This window comes from Microchirus variegatus, assembly GCF_963457635.1.
Source record: "Microchirus variegatus genome assembly, chromosome: 8".
Lineage (NCBI taxonomy): Eukaryota > Metazoa > Chordata > Actinopteri > Pleuronectiformes > Soleidae > Microchirus > Microchirus variegatus.
Genome location: NC_139809.1, coordinates 9,233,248 through 9,254,004, shown reverse-complemented (window position 1 = coordinate 9,254,004; position 20,757 = coordinate 9,233,248). Strand labels below are relative to the sequence as shown.

Genomic DNA, 20,757 nt, shown 5'->3' with positions numbered 1-20,757 from the left:
AGTAGAATTTTCACATACTGTATTTCTACTTTACTTTGTTAATTATATTCCTGACTACTTTTACTTTTACTCCACTACATTTCCAAAATAAAAGGTGTACTTTTACTCCATGAACCATCTTCGTTACTTCAAAATAAAAGTTGAGTTGGTGCCGTTTGTTGCCGCTAGTTGTTTTAGCGGCACCGGCTGTTAACCACTCAGCTGTTAGCCTCTTAGCTGTTAGCCACTCAGCTGTTAGCCTCTTAGCTTTTAGCCTCTTAGCTGTTAGCCACTCAGCTGTTAGCCTTTTAGCTGTTAGCCGCTCAGCTGTTAGCCTCTTACCTGTTAGTCGCTCAGCTGTTAGCCTCTTAGCTGTTAGCTGCTCAGCTGTTAGCCTCAGATTTCGGCTCCAAGGGGACTTAAACTCACCAGCGGCTCGTTGTTTACCGTTTCCGACATCGAGGCTCTCAGGACGCTGGGTTTCAGCTGTCAGCTGGTCCGCCAACCAATATTTTTACTTTTACTTCTAATAATCTTAAGTACATTTTATATGTAAATATAATGTATATGTAAATTGCTCAAGAATCACTTTCAAGTACTTTATACAAGACTGGTTAAATTACGTCATAGGCCTTTTAAGCTAACTCGGGACATAAGGCCACTGATGATGAGTCATAGAAAATACTCCTTTGTTTCATGGTAAGATGGTGTAGAAAACATGTGAGCTGGGCCATGTATAAAGTGATTTTTGATAAGAGGTACTTGAAATAATGTGAACTAAGTAAATTCAACACTAAATGGCCTTAAATATCTATCTTCTGATCAGAGAAGACCATGCTGCTTCCACCCGATCCACCTAAAGCCTTTTTCCTCACACAGAAAGGACGTCTTTGTTAAAACCAAAAAAAGAGTTCCCAGGATATTTTTTTCTTTTTCTGAACCTACTAATAAAACAGATTGCACATATTAAAAGTGTAGGAGCACAGGGTTGGTCTGTGCTTGCCATCTGAAATCTCTTTGTCCTCGGTTTGAAAAAGGGGCATTGTTTTCACAGTGGAGCCATAGCTAAACCAAAGCACCGACCGTTCCCTGGCAGACAAATAAAGACTGGAGGAGAAACGCATGGCTAACAATAGCTTTTCTGTTGTTTTTCGTTGGTTGAAGGTGCTGAGCGCTTTTTGTTTGCTTTTTGGAAAACAGCAGGAAAGTTAAAAAAAACTATATTTTATAAATGTCAGCCCAAGGGCAGCGTTTATATTCAATGGTGTTACTGCCGTACGCCTTATTTATTGATGCACCCTCCAGATATTTACATCCAGCACCTGTTTTTCTACAAAAGAGCCTGTTCAGCTACATATGCCAGAACTGTATTTAGGTTTGTTTTTTCCAACTTTTACTATCTCCTTGACTGTCGTTCAGCTCACTTAAGATTCTGATGGATAATTAGTAACTTTCACTGGTGTTAGACAGGTTAGTCAGTTTTTGGGTACATGTTACATGGTAACCCTTAGAATAAACAATACTACGACTGCATCTAAACACAGGGCAGAGTTTGATGATTTTATAATTGCTCTTGATTGTTGTTGTCTTCACCAACATTGTATTTATAATGAAAACAGCCTCTCCTTGTTAGGCTTCTTTAATTGTTAATCACTCAGGTATTTTGTATTCATAGACTTTTCCTCCTCTTAAAATCAAATGGGCCCTGATAATTAAACACCAAATAGTTTCACAATAAACAGTGTCCCAAAGCGACTTGGAGCTGAGCTATCACTACATTTACTCACCTTGTTTCGTTCATAACTTATGAGCCACATATTCAGGAGCCAAAAAGGGGTTTTAAAGGGTTCTCTGGATCAAAATGGTTCTTACTGGAACCATTAGTGTTACCAAGAACCCTTGAAAAACAAATCCAGGTAGAACCCTCAGCCCTTGTAGAAGGGCTGAGGGTGCTAGGGTGGTCTAGCATTGGCAGCAACAGAATATGCTGCAAATTATCCCCAAAAAGTTAGACAATAAACATGATGAACACGTCAATATTATTGGCCGAGCATTTCAGAGACGGAGATCTTAACCTAGGTCATTTGTTACTTGTGGACCATGTGCTGTTTTAAACAGAATATAAAGTTTTAGAATAACAATAAGCATTGCTCCAATGCTGATCACGTTTTGTTGTTTTTAGATATTTAAATGTAGAAATATTGCACATCACTTGATGCATACCTGGAGTGTAAGGTAATGCTTGCTCGAAAACATACTTCAGATGGATTAAGAAGCATTGTTGTTGTTGTTGTTATAGCTCGGTGTGGTTTGGCTTGATACACAAACTTTCTCCACTGTTTGGTGTGTAAGCTAAAAGCCAAAAGGAATAAACACCCTGCAGGAATGTGGAAAGGCTTTCGAGTGGAGTGGAGCGTTTGGTGTATGTTTGCCTTTAGAAGGTGAGCTAAAGTCAAAGTAATCAGAGAAGAGAGGGCTTTTTTTGTGATATGATATGATTGTCTTGTCTTGGGCAGCTTCTCGCTGTGCTCTTACGTGCTTTGCTTCACATGGACTCACTTTGATTCAGTATCTGATTTTTCTCAAGTTGTGCTCATTTGCTCTTCTCTTTTTTTGTGCATTATTCTCCTGTGTCTGTCTGAGAGTTGAAGAGAAACCTCAGACAGTTGAAAAGCTTTTCCTCCAGTTAAAACCATGACAGCCAAGAACCCCAGGCTTTTAATCTGCAGCTCCCGACCATGAGTTTAGCTCCAAAGTGGTTGATTATTCAACATATGCCAGTTATATTGATTGAAGATTGATTGTTAATTCATCAAGCCAAATTTTCAAAAAGTCGAGTTTCACTCTGAGATGTTTTTCTATATTTTATTGTGTATTAAAAGGAACGTTTGGACTGACAGTTTCTGACTTCGAAAAACAGACGAGTCAGGACTGAGCTTCATCAAAAATAAAGCATGTTGCTGAACTCTTAATTAGTATGACATGCTTTAGTTTCCAAGTGTTTTACTGCTTTAATGAAGGCACTGTAAAAATATAATGAGAATTTAGTTTGAATTCATAATGACACGTTTGAAGTTCCCACACTGGGGTGCGATGGGTGATTTTGACGTTCTTTTTATTGTTTAATAACATTTATTTTAACACATTTGAGACATTGAGATTCACTGATTAGCGGATAATTCATTTTTAATTTAATAAAATATTCTGTGAGCCAGATTCATGCGTTGATTAAGCTTGTTTTGACCATTTCACAATGGGAAAATACAACATTGTGACTTTGTGAATTAGCATTGCTGCCTAATTTAAATAATGAAATAACAACACACATTATCACTTTTGTGATAATAATAACAGAAACAAGACTTGGTTGTTGTAGTAAGGGATAAAGTAACGATACAAATATCTTCATGTATTTCATTTTTATTTATACTGTATTCATGAGGCTCCCTTTACACCTGGCATTAAAAGTTTCCTGTGATCGTGATGCAATCGGATAGCGCCTGACCATTTGTACGTCCAGGTGTAAATGCGCCCGAGATGGGTTGAGGACGGCTTTTATACAATGAATAAATGAGTCTCTGATGCATCTCCTCTCCACCTACAACAACTATGTGGGCGGAAATACGTTGAAAGCGCTGTCAAAACTCTGCGTTACTTTGTTTTTTCTGCTTTTGACGACTTCTTCCGCTGCTTGGAAAAGCAAAGATGAGTTCAGACAATAGCGCAACTTCACGTGCGGCTAACCGTGTTGTTTTTGTTGTTGATACGACGACGCCCAGGATGTGACGCTGCAGTCTGCTGCTGGGAATCTTTGCCCAGAACAAGAGGGGGAGGTGATGTTAGCGTGATCGGATAGCAATCAGACCTCGATGTGGTCTTCCATGTGGTGAAGCTCTATCCGGTCGCTATCTGAGCGCAGAAAACTCATTCTAATACCAGGTGTTAGCGTGAAGGTAAACTCTTGATGATGAAGTGGTAAAACATGTGGTTTTGTCTGTGATCCTGCACTAAAGTATTATTTCTTTTCTGACGAGTACTTCTTTTTTTGTCGCAAACACTAATGGCTTAAAGTAGGCATGTCAGGGTGTGGACGTTTTAACAACAGATAATAATCTTGTGACAACACCGGTGTTACAAATGAATAAAAGGACACGCATTGTCAGCGTTGTACCTGTGGAGCTCCTACTCATGATCTTTAACATTTTAGTGCAAGCAAGTGCAGGCGTCTTTTACACTTCATATAACATAAATTAATTATTCTATGCTGCCTCTATATCTCCGTCTTCACCTGTACCGTCGACATATTCACCAAGTTTGTATCATCTTTTTTGGAGTAGCAGACGGAGCAGACACCGTCAGTTTAATACTGCTGTTTGAAGTGAAATATAGACGACTGGTATTTTCAAATCTGAATCTGAATGTTGGTGCTTTATGGTGCAAAATGGGTACAATTACTATCAAAAATGTGGCTGGTAGGCAACACCGTTAACTCTGACACTTAAAAGTAAAAAAATGAGGCACCTTACTCTCACGGGAAGACCACTTTAGATATTTGTTGAAGTGAAGTTTCTGTCACTCCTGCATATCACCTGGATATCGTCTATGAAAATGTCAGCTGTGTTGCAAATAAATGCAGATTTGTCATGTGCAGCTACCATGTTTCTCTTTATAGAGCGAGAACAGCTGTCCCAGATTACCTGCACATCGAAGTAGAGCGCGAGTTATTCTTGTTATTTCCCCTCACTAAACATATTTGACAGCGACTTTAGATAGATGAGAACATTAACCTCTCACTGCTCCCGGTGAACTCACATTTCAGTCTGTATTTAAATTTGGAAAGTTAGATTGTCATATTGAAAATTTTACTTGGAGCTCACGCATGCATATCACTATTATTTCATGAGCTTGTTGTTATTTTATGTTCTTATTTCTTCCACTCAAGTGACATCTCTATGATGAGTCTTATCTTCCTGTGGCCTTGAACAATATCTGGCCCTCTTTTGATGTCATGAAGGACTCATGTCTCCTCTGCATTGCTTACGACTGACTGCTCTCTTTTGTCCTCAGTTTTTCTTCATTCATTCATTCCATATATTTGTGAATAACACTTGTGAATATAGCTTGCATATGAGCAATGTGGCAGTAAACACACAGAGATCTCTCAGGCAGCTTGCTCTAACCATGTTGACTTGAATATCGTGATGAAACGTTAGGTTTTTTTTGGCTCAGATTGCCACATGACCTTATAGTTTCACCTGTGGACAAACAGAGCATGGTGGGATTAAATACATGTATCATTAGTTGCTATTTATGCTGAATCAGTGAAGGATTTCAAACACAAACCTGAGCGGCATGAAATACACTACCGTCGGCGTTCACCTATACAATTTTTTTGTGCTTTCCATTGAAAGACACACTTTTATTCATCGAAAGAGTTGCAAAAGGAATAGAAAACATAGTCAAGACATTGACCAGATGAGAAATGATGATTTTTATTGATAATAATAATTTTGCCCTTTCGTCAAAGAACCAGCAAAACTGTTTTCAGCTGTGCTAACATCATTGCACAAGGGTTTTCTAATCATCCAATAGCCTTCTAACGCGATTAGCAAACACAATGTACCATTAGAACACTGGAGAGATGGTTGCTGGAAATTGGCCTCTATACACCTATGTACATATTCCATTAAAAACCAGACATTTGCGGCTAGAATAGTCGTTTACCACATTATCAATGTATAGAGTGTATTTCTGATTCATTTAATGTTATATTCATTGAACGAAGTGACCCCAAACTTTTGAACGGTAGTATTTACAACCTACAAGTGCTTCAGACAATGTGATAAATTACCAAGTCCTCAAGTAGAGGGCAGTGTTCGCGCAGCTTGGCCTCTTCCATCTGCGCCCCCCCTTACTCATAAAAACAAGACAACAGCAACGTTATTTTGTTCTTCAGTGACAATGAAGGAGAAAAACAAGCTTAAATATCCTACTGAGTGGACAATTTCGACACTCGAGCATATGAAAAACAATTTTTTTTTAGAAAGTCTATATATATATGTGATTTCAAAACAATAGGGTCCAGAAATGCATGAAATGTCAAGCCTACCGACGGAAAACATTGCTCTGGAGCTTGCTGAGCATTTTCGAATGTCTCCACATGACAAGCCCACACGTCTCCACAGTGTAGCACTGCCTCTTCTCTACATGACTGTTGTCTGTGGACCAAAAGCAAAAAAAAAAACTTGGAAAGTGTAGGGGTCCATCTGTGTTCCTCGCTGAGCAAAGGAGGACGGGCACAAAGGAGGGATTGAAGGACGTCGAATGCTGACGGCGAGCGAGACAAACAACAAGATGTTTGATGCAGTGTTGTGGCCCTTAAAGTCTTGCTTGTCGTGGGCAACAGTGGCTCTTCTGTCAGCGTGAGGAGGGAGGCTGAGACTGCACAGGCCACCAAAACATTAGTGATGGGGTTTGCAGAGAGCGAAATCACGTGAGGTGCACTGGGTAGGCTGGAGACAAATGGGACAGGAGGTGACGGAACAGCAGCAAACTATTCGGTGAGAGTAGAGCGCGAGGAGATAATACATTGCTAAAACATCTAAGAGAGAACCTCAGTGTGTCCTCTCTTTTAAGAACTTTTTATTGATATCATCCTTGATGTAGAATTTGAAAGAGATGGCGGTGGACAGCGCCGAGGGACAACAGTCACAAGAGATTAAAGAACTGGAAAAAAGGGGAAGCTAAATCAAGAGAACTCCAAGTGAGCAAAGGTTCAGAGAGATAAAGTGTCTAATCATCCAGAAAAAAAGGGTCTTTTTGTTGTGGTCGTGATGGGTACCTGCTGCAGCCGTGACCCCACGCAGGAGCCTGGTCATGAGCTCGTCCTCATCAAACGTCACACCGTCTGGCCAAGGACGGCCAAGGTGGCCACCAACCTTAATGATCATGAATTTTCAACATGGGATTTGATGTGTGACACGAGGTAAGCCCCGTTATAACTCCCTGAACACAGAATGGTTATGTGCTGACCTTTGTGTACAATCAGAATTGTCAGAGAGAGCGCAGATGTTTTCAGGTGTTGTGCCTTAGGAGAATGGAGGAGGATCACAGCTTGTAGTAATACTCTTTGTTTATGTGAGAACCACAGCTCCCTTTGGTACAGTATATAGCCCTGTTGACACAAAATCAAACAAAGTAGTGTAGTGTAGTTTGTCAGCTTTTTATGGGATTGGAACAGGAAAAGAGACGTAAAAGAAGACGAGCTGTGCAAGCTGCTTCTGTTTGCCAGTCCAGCACACACACACACACACACACACACACACAATTTTGCATGCACAAATGCAAAGCAAAGAAGGGGTTTTGCTGTAAATACACACTCTCACTGATATCCAGCTGAAAGCAAACACGATTAATTCTGCCTGACAAGAGGTGTATGGCACTTTTACTGACATGCTCAGTAGCACTTTCCTCGACGTCTCTCACTCTGACTTCACATCATTTCCTCCTACATCCAAGTCTGATGAATCAGGCACAAACAAAGGAGGATGTTCTGTCCTCGAAATGATTGAAAAATAATATATTCATCTCCTATTTTGTGAGTTTATTCCTACATCCAGGCGAAACGTCTTTGTTTCTAATGCATGGGTGCTCAAACAGAAGCTGGTCCTTAAGCTATTTACTGTGATCTGACAAAAAAAAATATTAGTCACCAGATGGATATTTAAAACTGAATATGGGCCAAGAAAAAAAAAAAAGCCCATATAAGTGTGTTCGTAAAACCTAAGTACCATCTATTTTCCATTCAGAGAGCTTAATGTGGTAAATATAGGCTATACTGACTCGATATGCTCAATATGCCAGCCATCTTGATAATCCAGCTCGAGTGTAAGGTTTGTTTATTCTTCATTAAACACATTGCCTGGAATGAAAGTGTAGTATAGTGAGCTGCTGCTCCGCTGGGAAGTGTTTTCTTTGATCCGCATATAAAAAATTAACTGGGAGCTTTTTGTTCTTGAATCTTTGATAAATGAAATACTTGTTAACTGACTTAATGTACCTTTATGAGTCAATGATTGTTGTAGTATAGATAAATATAGTTTTTTTCTTCTACTCAATCCCATACCATAGGCTCTTATGTACATGACATTTTCCTTTTAATCCCACAATGCAACTCATCCTCTTTTTTACTTTAAGGCAAACGTTTTTTTTTCCTTTTAGCCTTAAACAACAACAGAAATATATTATTGTTTCCCGTAAAAAGGACACACAGTGTTTTGTTCTGTCTGATGCCACCTGTTAACAGGATGACATAGGTGTAGTCATTCAAATGACCTCCTGTAGTATGTTTGTGGGTTGACAGCATAATGTTAAGCGAGCATTGTAGCTTAGTTGCCATGGTTACAATCAAAATCTTTGATGAAGTTTAAATAATTATTGTGCTTATGCCAAAATATGAAAACAAATTGTGATCTCCTGAGGTGAACTTTGATATTATGTGAGATTAAAGCTACTATACGCAATTAAGGTTGGAGGGACAGAGATTGATTCTTTTTTTTTTTTTTTTTTTGTAACCCATTGACGCCAGGAAAGCATTGCCACATTTCTGCCACCGTAATCCTACCGTTGACGCTTGGAAAGCGGATACGTCAATTTTTGGGGGTGTATAAGGGTTCCTCGTGACATTGTTTTGAAATTTCTTCGTGCAAACATGGAGGACTTTGACAGCGAAGAGATTTCTGAAGGCAGTGATTTTGAGGAATTTCTCGGCTTCGATGACATCATTGCTGATGACTTCGAATGTACTGAACCAATCGACCGCGATTTATGGTTAAGACATAATTATGACGATGAGTTTGAACGTTTTGAAAGTGACGGAAGACGGAGAATTACCACCGCAATCGACGGAGTTTTAACAATCGCGCACCAGGGGTGAAAGTGGATTTACCTGCAGGTGCCACACCGCTGTAAGCACTATCACCGTCACATGTGAAGCAGACTGTTACAGTCATAACATGCTGTTCTTGTTCTTCCCAGTCCATCTGGGCAAAATCAAGGCACTGGCACAAGTTGATATTACTTTACTTTCTTACTGTTTTTTAATTGAATAGTTATTCACTAGTTATTACAGGTGTAAGCTCTCAGATACTTTTTGAATTGTGTTCCTATCTGCTACAGAGGCTGAGAAATCAGTCATTTAGTAGGCCTTGAACCTCAGGTTTTCGAGTTCATTTCTGAAATCACCCATAGGTTTGACAGGCATTTTTTTCCAGGCGTTTCAGGCCACAATGGTCATGGTTGAATTTGTTCTCAGTACAACTGATGACCTCAGACCTGGTCATGACACTGCTGTAACTGCTATTTTAAACATTAGCAAGTGTTACTCTAGGACTGTTGTACTGACCGTGTGGTGTAAGGTCAGTTCAAGTATCAGTGTAGTACAAAAACACACATCTAGTGGAATGAAGAGGAGAATATTCTGGGTTGTTGCTGAAATATTAAACACACAGAAACCCAGTTTGCATCAGTGATTCACCAGACAGATAAGCCTTTTCACCAGATACTTTCTGAGCATTGAGGCAGCCACTTTGGACACATTTTCCCTCTAGTGGGCTCTGCTTAAAATCTCGATTTCTCTGGGAAAATATCAGACTGTGAAATTGGAAGAACTGTGGTAAATATATAAATCAGTGGTGGTGTTGCTGACATCACTCTACACAATGGCTTCATGAAGGCTCTGCGTATTGCTACCTGTTTTGGTCGTGGTTGGAGTGCTGTAGCATCAGTTTGAATGTCTGCCGTGCTATGTGAGCTATTGCTTTCATATATATCTGTAGATAAAGTCAACAATTCAGGTGGAGGATACAGTAATGTGACATGACATAATGTCAATGATCACAACCTCAAAATCAAAATGAAACGAGAAGCTCAGTTATGTTTTCACATTTGCACACCCCCGGCTCCTCTTTGTAGATCTTTCTGACTCACCCCTGGTAATAATTATACCGCTTTAATTGTGACGGCACTGGGAAATGGTTGTCATAAAGTGTCCCTGAAGGGTTTAACCTGACGACATGTCAGATTTGTTTGTGGAGACACTCCAGTATCTGAACAAAGTCCCTTCTGTAGTCTTTCCGGTGTGTGTGTGTGTGTGTGTGGGCGCTGGCAAATTCCTGCGGAAGATCATGACTTCTCTGACTCATCCTCTGAAGTCTCCAAAGGCAGATTTGTTTGGATGAAATATTGCAGCTTACAAAGAAGGTAAAAAAGTGTATCAGTATTTCATAAAATGCATTAAATAAGAATGTGGCGAGACTTTCGAAACATAAATCCATCAAGAGAAACCAGAAGATGAGTGCAGAGCACAGGTGCAGCGTGGGTAATGAGTCATTTATATGTAACTCTTCACGCCTTCCAGATGTCGATTCTAATTATATATGTTGCTGCTTCATCATCTTTTGTATAGATTAATTAGAGAACAAATATAAGACTGCTCTGGCATTATCTTAAGACTATCAGTTGTTTATTTTAGTCAAATGTTGTATGGTCAGTTAAGTTTGTTACAGGCATTGTCCCACTCACATTGATTTGTCCACACTTTAAAAACACTTAACGTTTTTTTTTATGCTAAATAAATACGTGCTTGCGTATTGATGAATGGGCACAGACTGCGTTCTGTGTTGAACCGTGTGAAAATGTCTCGCCCACCGTGAGGACAGCCTCTACAAACACACAAGTTTTTTTTACAGTACAAGTAGTAGCAGTGTAAAATAGTATATGCTAAGCCACCGGGACACATTCAGTCACAAGTGTCCTCAGTGTTTTTGTCTGTACTCTTTGGCTCTGCCTGTTTGGTATTCAGGTGGTAAATCAGCTGTTTTTTTTGTTGTCGCCAAGCACCATGTGTTTTGACTGAATGAGGTTAGCAGTAAAAAGCAGTCTGCTGGGACGGGCTTTCAAACCTTTTCTGACTGGACAGCAGCTGTCATGTTTCTGGTGGACTTCATGGGTGCCATGATCGTGACCTGGTCCCAGTGTCATGTTAAGCTATAATATATAATAAAAGCATAATTCAACCTCTGTCGCTGTACCAAACACACAAAACGTTGGTACTTTTAAATGAGTATAAATCCTCTTGTTGTAATACTTGCTTCATATGGGTTATGGTTGCTTGGCACAGCCCAAGGTCTATTGCAGGGGTGTCAAACTCTTTTTCACTGAGGGCCACATCAGCGTAATGGTTACCCTCAAAGGGCCAGATGTAATTGTCATACAGAATAAATGTAACCAAATGTAACCGAATGTAAAATAAAGGTAACTACTCCGTAACATATTGCTAAATAACTTTATGTATTTATTACTTATTCAAGTTACAAATATAATGCATTATAGATGTTACCCAGTCCGTGATGGTGTTTCTTGACAAACTAACAGTTTTGTTCTGTCTGTTTCTGGTCGGGGCAGACCTGCTCACACACCTTCAGCATGCACTGCTTCAAAAACGCACCCTCAGAAAAAGACTTCTTCAGTCACAATAAAGCGAGCTTTCACTGCCGTATCGTTTTTTGGTTGTGGCTTTTGTGAACACATTCTGCTGCGATCACAGTCTCAATCTCAATTTCACTCGTCGCATGACGCATATACAATGATACACTGCCATCTAGTGGCGGGATGCCGTCACTTTGCGGGTAACGCAATCGCCATGCATTGTGCAGTTTATGGTCAATGCACGCCTTATAAAGCATTATAGACCTATTTTAACACAGATTTTAGGACTAATTATTCACTTGCGGGCCACATAAAATGAAGTGGCGGGCCACATCTGGCCCCCGGGCCTTGAGTCTGACACATTTGGTCTATTGGATGTTAACCTTTGTTATGTCCCTTGAGGTATTGCAATAATAAACCACATACAGTACTGTGTGTGCCACTTAGAGAAATCGTTCACCCGTCTGCTCTTTGAATTGTTTTACGCCGTAATAACATAACGCTATATATAAATTGTTGTTTTAAATTGGACTTTCTAAATGGTGATTGTAAATAAAGTGGCAACGGAGTGTACGACTGGCATTTATAAGCTAACTGAGCTTGCAACAAACATATTTTTTTATCAGTAACACTGCTGATTAACTCGTGTTTGGTCTGTCTAATGTAAAAAAAAAAAAAACTGAAAAAATTCAGTTTAATAATGAAATGAGGCAGAAATAAAGGTTGTGACAGTGCCTGGTGGTCATATTAGCAAAACATCTAGCTTCAGCCCCAGACTCCATCTAACCGACTTGTTATCTATGCATGATGCGAAACCCTTTTAAACTGGTTAATGATTCAACACCCTGATAAGATATGCACAACCAGGTCTAAAAATAATTTTGGGTCTTTTTCGCTGAAAAAAAGTACCGACTGAAGCACAGCACCAGTCAGTGTTTCCTATGGCGTATGTGCGGTGTGTCTTATGTGGGTGAGTTAAAAGGATTTTCATTCCAAAATTGATTGTATCTTTATCATAATATTGAATCTAATTAATTTGTCTCATTGAATTAGAGGGTCGTGTGAGTCTCTCCCCAGCGTATGAACTTTTGGATACTGTTCACTTCCTGCCAGGTTTTGGACAAACTACAGAGCCAGTAAATCATTTGTGGGATTAGGAATTGTTGGAAAAGGAATGGTTGTTTATACACTTACACTTAACTGTGCTTGTTGTTTTTGTTAGATTTAAAATCTTAACCAGTCACTTTCTGCACGAGGCTAATCTGGTTGTGGACAACATGTGTCTTTACTGATTGCTGAGTAATTACTCATGAGAAATACTAATCACTGATGCAGATTGTTACTTGTGGTGCAAAGACAGTTCTTTATATGTAGCTCAAATTTTCAAATAAAGATTAATGAATTAGAAGATAACTTCTCCAAGCTTCTACCAGAGGCCTGGGAGCCTGAGGGTTCTGCGAGGTGTCTTAGCTCTTCCTAGGACTGTGCTTTTCTGGATAGAGATCTCAGATGTTGTTCCTGGAACAGTAGCTCCCACTACTCCTATCACCACTGGGACCACCGTTGCCTTACTCCTCACATCATATCTCTCAAGATTCTTGTGTTTCTTCTTCTTCTTGATGTTTCTTGGGATTGCCCAATACATCTATCACTACTGCCTTCCTTCCATCTGGATCTGGAAGTCCAGAGTCTGGAAGTATACAGTTAAAGGTTGTAAGCGAACATCTTATTTCTCTTACCAGGGAGTTAATCTGACGTTTGTTTGTTTTTTTTAATTAACTTTCACCCACAAAAAGTGGCAAATTTGAAGCAATGGAGATAAAAAAACAACAAAAAAACAGCAACTTCCCAACACTTTGAAAGAGTAATTTATGCAAATAAACCTGGACTTGCTGTGACATATCTTTTGATACGAAGCATCACAGAAGAATTAATCCAGAATATGAGTATATGATGATATTTATGTCATGTGGTCTACTGTGAACCTCTACGGATCCGTGGGTGTAGAAAGTATAAATCTGCATAAGATTAAAGAGCTTTTTAAAGTATATCTGACAGTAGCCTTAGGTGCACTTAGCAAGTGTGAAATTTGATTTTCATTGGAGGTGTGGGGGCCTTTAAAGCATTGAACCAAGACTTCTCCATGAAACAGCACTGCTTTGTCAATTTTTACTGTGATTGAAAGCCAAATATTGACCTTTACTGTATGACCGTGTGACATTTGATGACAGAAAGAGGAGCATGTGGAGAATTTCCTTATTTTCTTCAGAGCAAGAGGGTCTCGCTGAGCCTGAATTCTCCCAGAAATACGCTTGACCTTTGCTCTAATTCCCCATTCCTTCTTTCACAGTCGTGCAGTATTGTCAAGGCCTAATTACAAACGGCCGTCACCCAAAACTGCCAGGTTATAGTTGTGTGTTAAAGTGTGTTTAAAATAAAGCACCCTAGAGATGTTTTGTGCATTTTAATGAATAGATAAAGGTGTTTGTTCTGGGGAGCTTATGGTAGGTGTCTGAATTGTCCACATTAGTTTGCATTTCTTATTCTTCTTTATCTCAGCTACACGGCTTCATTAGTCTGCTCACATCACTGACCGTAAGCTCTTCTTCTGTTCCTGGCAGTAACTGATGGTCCATTCACTCACCGTTAATGCACTTTGAAGGTGAACATAAAAGCGGTCACTTTTGGGCAGGGAGGTCGAGCTCCTTCATTCCTCACTCATGGAGTCGCTGCGAGGAAAATGTCATTGTCATTTTAACGGGAAAACCAAGAGAGTCCAATTCATCCACGGAATAACAGATATACAGTACAAAGTGTTTACCTTTTACCACATGACAGTCAGATTAGTCTGTGTCAATAGATATCATAAGTGCTAATGAATCTTATTGTTCTGGTTACTTCTCTTTATTGGTCTTCAAAGTAAGCGGTAGTATTTATAGAAGCAGCTGCAGTGACATTCAAGGCAGTACAGTATTCAGATAAATTCACTTTTTTATCGTACTTAATCCTGTGTAGTTTATATATAGATATTTAATAACGCACCATGGTATTTTAAAGGTCATTTAATTTTGATATGTTAAAGAGTTTCTCATATTATGGAACATAAGTGACACATTTGGTTTTAGAGATCCCGTTGCGTTGCTATTAGGGCTGAACAATTAATCCAGATTATATCGATATTGCAATATGGCCTACTGCAATTTTCAAATCGCATTTAAAGCCAAAATGTGTGTCAAAATCTCATTTAGATTCAATATTGTCTTGATCCATACACATCTTACTCTACAGACTCGAGATAACATGTTTGTTTCTAACAGATCTGCACAAATATAAGACGGTAATCCTTTTAAATATGTTTTTTGAATGAAAATTAGTAAAACAATCACCATTCCCTCGGACATGGCGATTCATATCGCAATTGCAATTCCTGTCAAAATAATCGCAAATATATATATGTATTTATTCAAAATCGTTCAGTCTTAATTGCTATGATACTATTTTCTTGTTTACGAAAAGCATTTTCTCATTTTTGAAACAGTCTAGAGGGGTTCTGATAGGAAAAGGTTATTATTTTTGCCTTGAAGCCGTTAACATCAGTCCGTCTGTGTGGCTGTGAACTGCTCGAATTTGAGCGAAAGCCTCTCTGTAGAGCAAGAACAACCTTAAGTGCTCTTTCATTTACAAAAGAAGGAGAGTCATCCAGTGTCTCTTCTTTTATATAATAGCTGCCCAATACATAGAAAAGTTGAGTATTGCGTTGGACTGGATAAATGTGATTTTAATGAGTCTGCAATTGTGCCGGCAGGTGTTCTCGATATGATAATCCCTACCTATAGCTATACCTTTTTGAACCTGCACACCTAAGTTCCTTCACATGCAGGTTCAGTGAAACAATTATCCCTTTTAATGGGTTTATACAATGTGCAGGTTGATATGCTGCTGTTCATAGTTCATTCAATGCTGCAACAGCTTGAATGTCTCAACGGGATCATCGCAATTTCATTATGTCATCATTCATGCCTCGCATAACAACAGGGCTTTATGGTTGTGTTTTGCCGTTCAAAAACACATTAGATGTATAGACAGTGATTAATGTGAGTTAGTTTAATTATCGCTTACATTATATATAGTGTTTCAAAAAGCAGAGGCAATACAACAGACATTGTTTCGAAATGTTATATCGTAAGCCTGTATTATTTATTGGCTTGGAAAAGAATATTGTCTCAAATGTCAGCTCTATCATACCTTTTTGTCCCATAAATGACATGAATTTCACGACATTCTCATTTCTAAGCGTTCTAAGGGTGACAAAAAAGCATGGAAAGCCCTCTCAGGAGCCATTGTTTGGTTTGTCCATTCTTGGTTGTTATAGAAACTTGGATTGCAACATTGAGGAAGAAGACATGCTGCTACTAATGCAGATATAAACAAAAAAACATAACACTTAATACACAATTATACACAATGATTGATTATATAACGTTTATTCCATCCTCAGTGTCTCCTTCTCTAGTCTGTTTGGTGCTGCTGTGTACCACCAAAGCCTGTTATGCTAATCAGATACAGGGAGATGACCAAATTCTGCAGTTTTTCAAACCTTTTTGAAGAAACTCTCTTTCTCCTGGATCTGATCTAGTATATAAAAGATTTCCACTAATTGTAGTGTCATTCTTTGCCTTCTTTGAGACGGAGGGAAGATGAAACCTCAAGGCATGATGAAAGCAAAGAGCTTAGAGGAGGTGTATTAATAGTAGGGTTAAGTTTGTGTGTGTGTGTGTGTGTGTGCATGCATGAGAATATCTCCGGGGATCATTTGATCCAGATTCTTCAATCTTCAATCACACACGAAACTTATTACATCACCTATGTTTGCAAGCTTCTTCTAAGACAGGCAAGCACAGTCTTGAATTATATGAGTCGGATAATAGCACATTCACCAGAGCCATTCATCTACTTTTCTCAGTTTTCCTATGGATGCATGAATACACAGATTTCTGACAGATTTTTTTTTTTTTTGCCATCTTCATTTTCTTTGGTGTTCTATAGCAATTTGAATACATAAAGTTTCTATACTGAATGACTCCTTTCTCTCTTATTTGAGATATTCAACCCTTGCTATAGCTGATTCTCCCACTTGTTGAATGACTGATCAAGTCCAAGATAGATATGTAGGTAGGTAGGTAGATAGGTAGGTAGATAGATAGATGGGTAGATCGGGAGGTAGATAGATACGTAGGTAGATGGGTAAGTAGATAGATATGTAGATTGGTAGGTATAAATATATATGTAGGTAGATAGATGGATATATATGTAGGTAGATAGGTAAGTAGATGGATATGTAGATAGGTCGATAGGTAAATAGATAAATACTTTATTGATCCCGAGGGAAATTCAAACATCCAGTAGCACTTTACAGCGGCAGAACGTAAACAAACAAGGCTTAACTGTTAGTAGGCGACATTTTAAATAGCCTAAACATAAACTAAACAAGAAATTAACATATGCTACATGAATATAGTAGAATAGTAGAAGGAAAAAGTAAGTAGAGTGCAAAGAAGTAGTAAAAATACAATGATATACAATAAAATACAATGCAAAGACGCAAGTCTACCAGATTGACTGTGTGAATTACACAAGACTAAAAAACCAGATTACCAAAAACAGATTACCCACAATAGGGGTTTTAAAGTGCAGTTCAATAGTGCAAAAAAAACATGCAGATAAGGTGTATAGTGGGATAAATGTCCTTAGATTTTACACCAGATGTGATTTAAGAGCACCACCAGGCTATGACTAAGCATGACTGGGTAGAATAGAGGATGTTTTACTCACTGTAGTTTGATTTCTGAAACATTTAACAAGCGTTTTCTGTGATTTCAAGGAAAAAAAAATATAACAGGATGTTGTTATCTTTTGCGAAGAGAATGTCACCTCCCAGGTTTTACTACCAAAACAGAGAATGGGCTTCAGATTTTCTCACTAGATCGGTGTTGCGCCATCAAAGTGGATTTATAATGTTTGTTTTGCAGTGGTTTGCTCACTGTGGACAAAAAAAATGAAAGGGGTGCAGATAAGTCTTGTTTTTAAAGAATTTTCAGGCATATAGCCTCAGATAGGATCTCGACAGCAGGCGGCAGGAGCTGTGTGTCTCATGGGAGGTTTTATATATATGTGTGTGTGTGCTTTAATATGAAAAGGAAGAAGGGGTTTAGGCTATAAAATCCTGATAATCTGAACCCCAGGCCCAATCATACCACTGCCATCTCACCCACTGACATGATGATTCATCCTGCTCAGTGTGTGTGTGTGTCTGCATGTGCATACTGGCCTTTATTTTTTAAAGTTGTGTACATTATTGTGATTTTATGTCTTCCTTGCATCTGTGCTGAAGGTTTTGCACCGGTCATGTTTGTGTGGGCCGTGTTTGTGTGTGGGTGGAGAGAGAGGCGAGCGATGGTGGAGCCGTGCAGTCCACCTGCTTTCATCAGATGTGGAGAGCGAAAGCAGAGACACTGAGGGAGGAAGAAGGAGCAGTTTTACCCCCGTAACCCTAACCCTGATTAGACTGTGCTGGATTGAAATTTGACAATTACACCAAACAGTCGTTGACTCTTACCTTCTATGTTCTTCACCCTCCCTTTCTCCATTCTATCCTCCCCTCGCTGTTATAACCAGCCTATTAACCACCCCCGCCGTCTGGAGTGCACTCCACAAAGATATTTGTGACTGGACTGACCTCCCCACGTTCAAAACTCTCATCAAAACCCACCTCTTTAGAACCATTTTATCGATTGTTTGTATTTCCTTGCCTGTGATTGATTGGGTGACATTTAAACATATGTAAAACATCTTTTGAGCACCCTTTTTAAAAGCACTCTATAAATAAAATTATTGTTCGCTTCTCTTACGTTAGGAGTCAGTACGCAGCATTTGGCATATTGCGTCTGATTGAGTGCTGTTACTGTAATTAAATGTACATAATGTGAAAGTTCAGTACCGGTTTTACCTTATAATCCTTCAAAAGAAGCAATTAGCAGCCATACCATATTTTTTTAAATTGAAACTTAATCTTTTGATTATTTTCTTGATCTATGAATCAATGGTGACAAGATAAAATATGCTGTTTTACAAGCATATTTTGACAAAAGAGTTGTCAGAGGAAATTAGCAGATGAATAACCTTCTGCAATTCAGCTACTGCAATCAACCCGTCTTACACCCCCTTGTCACACGTACGTACGTACGTCCGTGAGCTGTAAACGCTTCCACTCATTAGTGAGTGATTGTGACACGAATGGTTCTCAGAGAGCAGGATAAATAAAAACATTCGGAAAATCTTTTCATCCTACCGATTTTCTCCTTGTCCCTATTAGGGATGGGACTTTTTTGTCGACAAATCAATCGACACGTGCGCACCTCGACAAAAAAATTCATAGTAAAAAAAGTGTCACAAACATGTAAAGTTCAAGACACAAAGAGTCCGCTTTTTTTCCTTTTTTTTGCCCCTCATTTTTATTATCGCTGTTCTGATGGTCAATAATGGACATTACAGCCATGTTTTTGAGCCTAAAATGAAGTAGTACTTTGTAGAATAGCGTACATCCCCGCACTGCTGCTGTTGCTGCTGATGTAAAAAAAAATTTTTTTTAAAAAGTCGACAAAGAATTTGACACGTGGACCTCGACAATCGACTCTAAAAATGTGTGAAATTCCCATCCCTAGTCCCTATAGTGGAAGACTTTTGTGTTTTTAGTTGAGAAATCAATTGGCTCTGTCATACTGTGTCAAACACAGTAAAAACTCAGTTTTGCTTGAGTTTCTGTGAAATACCTCCTGTGGCTTCTCCATATCCAAAGACAACTTGGCCTTGGTCATTGTGTTTTTATTGTATTAAATTAATTGGATTCTGCCTGAAGTGGCCAGTTATTTGAATTTTCATGACACGTGTGTTTTAGTGGCAGACGAATGCGATTGACCAAACATGGCCAAACATTCCCCCGGTTGTGTTGGTGTGGTTTTCCACCGTTTGCTGGAAACAATTTCTTGCAAAAGTGAATGCCAGAGGCTTATGAAACGAGAGTCCCTGCTCTCATTAGACTGAGGAATGTGTTTTTACTTCACATGGGGCAGTGATGCAAGATGATAGTAAGAGTGTCAAAACACGGTGTAAGACGTCCTACATGAAAGAGGACAATGATCATTAAAAAACTAGTAAATATTCACATTTCTATTTATATCAGTTGACGTCACCAGAGCTGCAACTAACGATAATTATCACGATTAATCGATTGGTCCATAAAATGTCAGAAAATGCTAAAAAAATGTTGATCAGTGTTTGTCAAACCTGGAAATGACAATGTTCTCGAATGTCTTGTTTTGTCCATTCAGTTTTTAATGATTTCTTTGTTATGTGGAGCAAAGAAACCAGAAAATATTCACATTTAAGAAGCTAAAACAATGAGAAATCTTGTTTTAATCATGAAAAAAGCTTCAAACAGATGAATCGAAAATAGTTGACGATTAATTCAGTCATCGATTCGTAATCGATGCATTGATGAATTGTTTCAGCTCTAGACGTCACACTTCTGCACTCATTCTAATTCTATCTTCAAATGATCAGGGTTGAAAGTGAAAACATCTATTTTGTGAATAAGAAAATTGATTATTCATGAGGAAATCCAATGGTCACAAGGATTTAGCATTTCACGCCTCTACATTCACCTGTGTCAACTCTTTTTTTTATCCTATCAGACAGATTACCTGTCCGGACTTTGACCCACAGTGAGTGAAGCTGTCATTTTACCGTCTTTGGGCCTGTGTCAGAAGCTTTTCCCCCAGGTGCAGCAGTAGATCTGTCCTTGCAGCACGGTCGCAGCACTGTTCTGCTTTGTAGGGCACAGGGGTAGTGTTCACCTATCAGAGGGAGACAGCACCATCCTTGTTTAGCTGCACAGCGGTGACCTCTCACTCACAGGCTTCTCATACTGATTGGGGAGGTTTGATGCAGGTTGTGGACTGCTGAGAGTAACCCTGATGTAGACGGAAATAGACCGTCTGTGTCTCCTTTTAGCCCATTTTTCAATTTATCTGACTGGCTTCTCATCCCCCGCAGGACTTTCCACACCGTCACTGTCTGCATTGCAAGGGCTCACACAATGTGATGTGATACATACTGTAGTGCATCGTCCATAATAGCAAATAATAGGGGTGGGAATCTTTTACTATCTCAGGATTCGATTCACTTCTGGTTTTTGGGGCTACGGATCGATTCAAAATTGGTTTTCGATTCAAA

At 39.1% G+C, this 20,757-nt stretch overlaps 2 protein-coding genes across 2 annotated transcripts in view; both read left to right on the top strand.

The window, feature by feature from the left end:
- The window catches only part of LOC310930922 (uncharacterized protein), a 33,452-nt gene extending 25,626 nt beyond the window's left edge, over positions 1-7,826 (top strand). Inside the window, exon 4 of the transcript XR_014592903.1 lies at positions 7,811-7,826. The gene's annotated coding sequence lies outside the window, so the exon portion shown is untranslated. The remainder of the gene's footprint in view (positions 1-7,810) is intronic.
- LOC310930921 (pleckstrin homology domain-containing family A member 7-like) overlaps positions 1-20,757 on the top strand; it is a gene marked incomplete at its 5' end in the record, with an annotated part of 115,367 nt that overhangs the window by 7,623 nt on the left and 86,987 nt on the right. The gene's annotated exons all lie outside the window — the stretch shown is intronic.